The sequence below is a fragment of the Orycteropus afer genome, unplaced genomic scaffold (genome assembly GCF_000298275.1).
Source record: "Orycteropus afer afer isolate SDZICR_OR568_19922 unplaced genomic scaffold, OryAfe1.0 scaffold01234, whole genome shotgun sequence".
Taxonomy (NCBI): Eukaryota; Metazoa; Chordata; class Mammalia; order Tubulidentata; family Orycteropodidae; genus Orycteropus; species Orycteropus afer.
Genome location: NW_006922821.1, coordinates 58,043 through 66,356, shown reverse-complemented (window position 1 = coordinate 66,356; position 8,314 = coordinate 58,043). Strand labels below are relative to the sequence as shown.

The 8,314-nt window shown below is 49.2% G+C and overlaps 1 non-coding gene across 1 annotated transcript; it reads left to right on the top strand.

Moving 5' to 3' along the window:
- Positions 1-793: 793 nt before the first annotated feature.
- Positions 794-919, top strand: LOC122152043. The gene has a single exon (XR_006164381.1). It is a non-coding gene; the product is annotated as a U6atac minor spliceosomal RNA (small nuclear RNA).
- The last annotated feature ends 7,395 nt before the right edge of the window (positions 920-8,314 follow it).

Sequence of the window (8,314 nt, the reverse complement as noted above, 5' to 3'; positions counted from 1 at the left end):
TCCTTGGAGAGAACAATCATGGGAGAGGAAGGGCTGTGTATGCACAGGGAGACAGCTCAGGGGGCAGGAGTGCATGGAGAGATGGACACAGGGAAGAGGTGACTATCAGGAGGAAGTGGGAGGGGAGCTGTTGCATTGGGGTAAATTGTGGTCAATGTCATGAGACGAAGTGTATGTGAACTGCTGTATGGAAAGTGAATTTACTCTGTAAATTTTTACCCAAATCACAATAATAATAATAATAATTCATTGCAATGACCACACAGAACTCACAGGCCATACTCATGATTATGGGGTTTGATAGGGGAGTAACAGGTTAAAATTCAGGATCAGAAATGACTCAGGATACAGTTCTTTGACCAGGACAGCTTCTTCTCAGCAGTGCCACAGACACGCCTCTCTCTGGCCCTTGACCTTTTGGTCCCTTGGCCTCTGCCCTGCTCTGGCAAGTGTTACAAAGTCCTTTTAGCTCTGCTGATAAGTGCCTAGGGGGTACCCCACTCTGCCAGTAACCTACTCCCAAAGGCACTCAGCTTTGTCGGTCCATGGGTCTGGAAGCACACTTTGCTGTCTTCTGCCAAGTCTCCTGCTGGTCTCCTGGTTCTGCTGCCACCATTTCTCTGTTGCTTGTTGCCGTCTCAGCAGAGTGTTCCAGCTTTCTCTCTGTCTCCTGGGTTGAGGAGGTTTAGCACAGGGATCTTGGGTCCAAAGGGTGCAGTCCACTCCTGGCTCTTCTTTCCTGATGGTAGCAGATCCTCACTTCCAGCCTCTGGGATGGTTCATTTTAAGCCTAGTGTTGTATGAAAGGAGAGAAGGTTAGCATTCTCCTTAACAAGGATGGAAGAGGCCCTTGGGCCTTACAACATGCATATGGTTAAAGCATTGCCACCTACACAGTAACATCTAACCCCAGTTTAAGAAGCTCTGGTGGTGTAGTGGTTAAAACACTTGGCTACTAACTGAAAAGTTGGACTGTTTGACCCTACCAGTCCTTCCGAAGGAGAAAGATAAGGCCATCTGCTTCCATAAAGATTGAGAGCTTTGGAAACCCTGTGGGACAGTTCTACTCCATAAAAGTGGATCAACTCAGTGACAGTGGGTGGGTCTGGGGAATGCAAAACTGAACCAATCCCCATCTTAGGGTTCCAGATACCTTATTTGTATAATCCCACACCTACAAGGGTGCCATACACCTTATTTGCATTACTAACAATCTGTCCCATCCCCTTGGTGGGCCACAAGCACCTCACGTTTGCATGGTCCCACCCAGTCATTTGGTAGGAATTACAAAGACTATGCTAGAAGAAAGGAGCTCTGGTGGCCTAGTGCCTAAGGCACTTGACTGCTAACCAGAAGGCTGGAGGTTCAAAGCCACCAGCCACTCCTCGGGAGGAAGGACGGGTTGCTGTGAGTCGGGGCTGACTCGACAGCACACAACAACAACATGGCTAGAAGAGCCATTTTAAGTCATTCACTGGTTGCAGCTTATTGCCAAACCCAACTCACTGCCATTGAGTTGAGTTGATTCCGACTCATAGTGACCCCAATCTTTACAGAAGTAGATTGCCCTGTCCTCCTTCTGCAGAGCTGCTGGAGGGTTTGAACCATCAACCTTCTGGTTCTAGTCAAATGCCTTAGGCACTATGCCACCAGAGCTCCTTGATGGCAGCTTATTCGAAGGCTCGAACAGTCACTTAACCTCCAGACCTGGGACTGAACTCACCCCCGTAGCTGAATTTTCCATCAATGGACAGGTCCAGCAGGTGAACAAACAGTTCTCTAGGGAGGCGTGTGCTCCTCTGCACAGTCAACCATCTGAGCTCGAAAGGGCGGCATGTGCCCAGGGAGGCAGTAGGAGGTGTGAAGTTGCGCTGAGGGGCCTGCAGTCAGTGGCATGAAGTAAAGTGTGTGGGAATTGTGGAATGGAAAACGGATTCGCTCTGTAAACTCTCACTCAAATCACAAGAAAAAAGTTTTTTACAAAGTCGATTAGCGTAGTGCTTTAGCCTTGTAGGCGTACTGATGCATGGCAGCTGGGCTTGTGGAAGATGTCTGTGTCGGTATAAGCGACCACCAGGACATTTTGATAAACAGTAATCAATGTCTGCTGAAACACGGCACAAGCACTTGATAAACAGTCATTTGGGTGTCACCCCCTCTGACAGTGTCATCTGGAACGGTCTGCACCCCCACACCCCCCTAGAGATGCCACTGCCCTGTGACCTGGGAAATGCTCCCATTCCTGTGTCCTGGAGAATGGCTAACCGAAGTAATGGTCCCCTCAGTGTGACTCAATGCAGAGGCTTTCTGCAGAGGCAGGCCCCTGACCATCCCCTCTAGAGGGCGGCCCTGAGCGAATCCAGACGAACGGCTCCGCCTCCCCTAACGGTGACCTCCGGAGCGAAACCCGGTGGCGCTGCGCAGTGGTGGCTGCCCCTGCCGACGACCTCCAGCCCTGCGGTCCCTTCCCACCAGCTCACACCAGTCCTTCCACCTTCCGGCCTCAGCGCAGTCGAGTCTGCACTCAGTCCTGGGCCTTTCTCCCTGGGGCAATGTTGCAACGCCCACCCTCCCACCGTGCACCAATCTCGGGGAATGCAGTGCCGCTGGCGCTGGCCAGCCGAAGGCCTTTGACACCTCTGACCTCCGCTGGGTCCCCTCTGCTGGGTTCAGGGGAGGAGCAGCCCCAGGGCCCGAGGGCGCGAGGGACGGAGCACTTATTTCCCCGCGCCCTTCACCCTGCGGCCGGGCTGGTCCCCTACCAAGGCCGTGCCCCTCCCCCAGGGTGCCAGCTCTCACTGGGGTCGCTCCAGTTACCGCTTCAAGCCCAGCCCCCACAGTGGGTCCCCGACCCCCCCGGGCTCCTTTCACAGTACCCTGTGGGTGATGAGGCTGGTATGTGAAATACCAGTGGCATAGCTTCCAGGATCACAGCAACTGAAATATGGGGAGTATTCAGTAAATATTTGTGAAATGAATAAATTCAGAATCTGGCTGCACCAAAACTATAGGGTTTGGGAGTTTGTTAATCCCAGTGTTGCAATTTAGGGGTATACCTTTAGAGCAAGACTTCCTAACCTGGAGCACTTAGACTCTGGGGTCTGTAACCCACCAACCAAAATCCTTTGCCGTTGAGTCAATTCCAACTCTCAGGACCCCTAGAAGACAAAAGTAAAACTGCCTTATAGGGTTTCCAAGGCTGTAACTTGACGGAAGCAGACTGCCACATCTTTCTCCCACAGAGCAGCTGGTGGGTTTAAACAGCTGACCTTTGGGCTAACAGGCAAGCGCTTATCCACTGTCCCACCATCCTTAAACCTCCTAAACAACATGCAAATTTTGTGGATATGTGCAACGGGGCAATTTTCTTTGGGAGGGAAGGTCCATACATTCATCTGATTTGTTTAAAGGATCCATGAGCCAAAAAAGATTCAGGTGCTCTGGAATTGGGCACCATCATGTGGGGGCTTGGGGTGAACTATCCCTGCCCACAGCATGGTGCCATGGCACTCTGTGTGTGTGTGTGTGTGTGTGTAGCACCTGATTTTGGTGTCGTCTACCTGCACAGATGCCCCTGAGATGTGCCTGTTTCCTGGTCTGTCTGCCTTTTCCCGGGGAGACAGCTCTTGTAGCAGTTCTCCGCTGTGCCTCCGCTGTGCGCATCAGACTCGTGCCATGCGTTGCTGCTTCCTTGTGGTTCTGTCCTTAGCTCGACCTCCTCCTGAGGCCCCGGGGACCCACTGGCCTCTCCCCCTTTCCTGGATTTCCCACCAGCTCTCCGCCTATCTCCCTTGTTTTAGTTTGAAGATGGATCCTAGAAGGAAAAATGTCAACAAAACGCAATTTGTCATTTTTTTCCAAGAAGTTGCTCTCTCCTCCCCTTTCTTCCTTCAAGGCCTGCAGGAGGCCGTTTGCTGCTCCATCTTCAGCATTTGTTGAGTCCTTGCCTCCCTGAAACTGGTCTTTGGGATCCACACCACTGATTTTTTATTTCCCACACCATTGATTTTATCCATCATTGTGTCTGTTCGCTCCTTCTGTCTTTTGCGTTCATCCATTCATTCATTCAGCAACTACTTAGTGAGCAGCTCTTTTGTTCTAGGCTCTGTAGTCAGCAAAATAAAGACCCAGGCCTCATGGGTTTACATTCCAGTGAAGGAGTCAGACAAAAAGGAGGCTTACATTCCAGTTGTTGTTGTTGTTGTTATGTGCCATCAAGTCAGACTTGACTCATAGCGACCCCTCCTTGGGTTTCCGAGGTGGTATCACTATGGAAGTAGATTGCCCAACCTTCCTTTGGAGTTACATTCCAGTGAAGGGGCTAAATCAAGTCCACAGATAGACAGAAAGCCCCGGAAGTGATGAGGACTAGTAAGAAGATAAGGCAGGTAAAGTGGTAGAAGAAAGAAGGAAGACCAAAGAAGAGTTGTGGTACTGATGAAGAATATTGAATAGACCTGTGGGCTCGGGACCATGGTCGCAGGGGACATCAAGCTCAATTGGCATAACATACGACACAAAAACTGTTCCACATACTCCTTTGGTGAGTAGCAACTGGGATCTTAAAAGCTTGCAAACAGCCATCTAGATGCAACAATGGGTCTTTCCTCATCCAGAGCAAAGAAGAGTGAAGAAAACCAAAGATGCATGGAAACAATTAGTCCAAGTGACTGGTACACCGTGCGATCCTCAGCCCAGAAGAACTAGATAGTGCCCGGCTACCACTGTCAATCACTTGGAGGGGGATTTCTATAGCAGATCCTGGATAGAGAGGGAGAACAATGTGCAACAAAACTCAAAATCATAAAAAAAGGGGGGGGAAGGACCAGGTGTGCTGGTCTGATAGAGCCTGGTGGAATCCCTGACACTATGGCCCCTAGTTGCCCTTCAGGTCTGGAATTGAACCCACTCTTGTGGCTTCCAGCCAAACAAGACAGCCATATGAGTTGAACATTGACATTAGGTAGATACACTCCTTGGGAGAGAACAATCATGGGAGAAAGAAGGGCTGCTTATGCACAGGGAGACAGCTCAGGGGACAGGAGTGCATGGAGGGATGGACACAGGGAGGAGGTCACTATAGGGAGGAAGTGGGAGGGGAGCTGTTGCATTATGGGAAATTGCAGTCAATGTCATGAGACAATGTGTACGTGAACTGCTGTATGGACAATGAATTTGCTCTGTAAACTTTCACCCAAATCACAATTAAAAAAAAAAAAAAAACCACAACATCTCTGAGGTGGTGACATTCAAGCAAACCAGAAGGAAGGGAGCTAGCCAGGTGGACATCTTGGGGAAGAGAGCACACGTGAAGAGAACAGCAAGTGCAAAGGCCCTGAGGTAGCAGCAGGCCTGGCACGAGTGAGGAACAGTGAGGAGGCCTGTGTGGCTGAGCAGAGGGAGCAGGGTGGAAAGTGGCGGGAGATGAGGTGGGGATTGGGTCAGATAAAGCCTTGTAAACCGTCAGTGAAGGTGCTGTTCTAGGGCTGCGGGGAGCCATCCTGGGGTTCTGAGCAGGGAGAAGAGGGAGAGGAGGAGGGTACAAGTACGTGCTTTTTCATGATAATAAAGCTCCTTAGCAGTCTCCTTGCATAGCCACGTGGGCTGGCCATTCTTATTTTCTTTTCTTATTTGGTTTATTTGACATTGGGCAATGTCGGGGGCATCTTTTGCTCTGAAATATGAAGTGGTAGAGGCAGATGGTCCCACCTCTCAGCAGCTGCCTTCCCTTTTAACGTCTCTTGTGGTGGCCACGGAGCTTGCCTCTTGTTACCAACGTCAAAATATCACGATCACGTACTCCCAGTCAGTTCACTCCCACTGGCCATGTTGGAAGGATCATTCTAGGGACAGACCTGGGATTTCCCAAACAACTGTTTCGTAATTAATAGAAAGACATCTCTTTCTAGTTTACAAAGTGCTCACTCCTTCAGTCACCACTATTACCGGTGGTTATCGTTAGCTCCGTTGGCAGATGAGGCAGCTGCGGCCCTGGGACGCTGGGCGTGGAAGCGAGGCTGAGTTCGTGCTCTTCATGCTATCCCACTCTATGCTTGGAGGAGGACGCACGTGCTCGGGGCTTCAACTAGCTGTAAATGCTTTTAAGTAGAAATGAAGAAGCCCAGTGCTGTAATGGTTAAACACTCAGCTGCTAACCGAAAGGTTGGTAGTTTGAACCCAGCCAGCAGCTCTGCAGAGGACAAACCCAGCACTCAACTGCTGTGACGGTTGCAACCAAGAAAAGCCGACAGGACTGGACGGTTCTACTGTCCTACGGGCTCAGTAGGAGTCGGAGTTGACTCAAAAGCACAACACCAAGTGGCAACTGGATGATCTGCCCTCCTCTGTCTTTCTGCCTTGGCTTACAGGATTTCTGAAGTTCCCTTCCTTAGTATCTTGGTTGCCTACAATGCCCCTCCTGAAACTGCTCAAAGGATTGAGGTTCTGGTGGCATAGCAGGTAAGGCGTTTGGATGCTAATCAGAAGATCAGCAGTTCAAACGCACCAGCCTCTCTGCAGGAGGAAGATGAGGCAATCTACTTCCATAAAGGTTTACAGCCTGGAAACCCAACGGTGGTTACTATGAGTGGAGATTCACTAGAGAGCCCTGGGGTTGGTTTTTTTGTTTCACCCACTGTGGGTTCAGGTGCCCTGGGAGGCCAGCAGAGGGTGCTCTCCCATCAAACACTGTTCTCCTGTTAGGCCCCTTGAACAGCCAGAGTGAAGTGTCCCAAGGGAGAACATCTTTCCAATTCCTTTTCTTTTTTTCAGACAAACCCATTGTCATCAAGTCCAATCCAACTCCCAGCGAGCCTATAGGACAGAGTAGAACTTCCCCATGGGGTTTCCAAGGCTGTAATCTTTACAGAAGAAGACTGCCACATCTTTCCACGGCAGAACAGCTGATGGGTTAAAAAACAGAGCCCTTTCCGCTAGCCACCTAGCAATTTAATCGCTATACCGTCAGGGTTCCTTTCTGTCGGACAAAAGAAGGTAATTTCAGAGGGGGGAGCGTAAAGACTGGTTGGTATATGTGGACTCAGAACAGGCCTGAGATCTGCTAGGAAATGTACTCTGAGTGAGGCAGTGGCTGCATCGTGGGGCTCAGGTATAGCGAGGATTGTCAGGCTGGCCAGGACCGGGCAGTGCTTCATGCTCTTGTACACGGGGTCTCTATGAGTAGCAGCCAACTCGATGGCACCTAACGGCACTGGGGTAAGCTGGGGCCAGGGAGGGAATTCAGAGGGAACAGTGGGATGTGTGGTAAGAAGATGGAACTCAACATGGCTGACACAAGGGACACGTTCACAGCACGTAGTCTTTGTTCACAGAAATGTGGAGAACAGGTTGGCAGGATGCAGACCAAGCTCCTAACATGGCTGTCTCTGGAGAGGGGAGGGAGATTGGGGGGCTGCAGTGAAAGGAGGCTTTCTCCTTTTATTCTGGGTTTGAATTTCTTAAAACAAGATTGTAGGCATGGATGACTTTTGTATGAAAAAATATTCTTAAGAGAAAAGGCTATTACAATATCAGATCCAGTTGTACCCTTTCACAATGCAGGAAGGCGTGGATTCCAGGGACTACAGAAGGGCAGCTTCAGTTTTATGGATGGTGGGTTTTGTGTGAGTAAATGCTGAGGAGGTTTCTAGAAGCTGGACCATAATTAGGAGAGATGAGCATCTGCTCTCAGCCAGTTCCCTACACCTGTCTCTGCATCATTCAACTACAGTGTCTGGTTCACAGTAGGCCCACCATCAATATTTACTGAATGATTGAATTGGTACAACTTGTTAATCTCTTTGAAAAAACCCTGGTCTATCTTATCATTTTGGACACCATTATCAATTTTTTTAAAAAGCTTTCTTTGACTTTTTACAATGGTGAATGCAATAATTTTCCTTCTGTAATTGACTTATTTCACTCAGCATAATGTCCTCCAAGTTCATCCATGTTATGCGGTGTTTCTCAGATTCTACATAATTCTTTAGGGTTGCATAGTATTCCATTGTGTGTATCTACCATAGTTTGGTTTTCCATTCTTCTATTGATGGGCACTTAGGTTGTTTCCATCTCTTTGCTATTGTACATAGTGCTGTGATGAACATGGGTGTGCATGTATCTGTTTGTGCCCTCGCTCTCACTTCTTTAGAATATGTACCTACTAATGGTATTTCTGGATCAAATGGTATTTCTGATTCTAACTTTTTAAGGAATCGCTATATTGATGGGCACTTAGGTTGTTTCCATCTCTTTGCTATTGTACATAGTGCTGTGATGAACATGGGTGTGCATGTATCTGTTTGTGCCCTCGCTC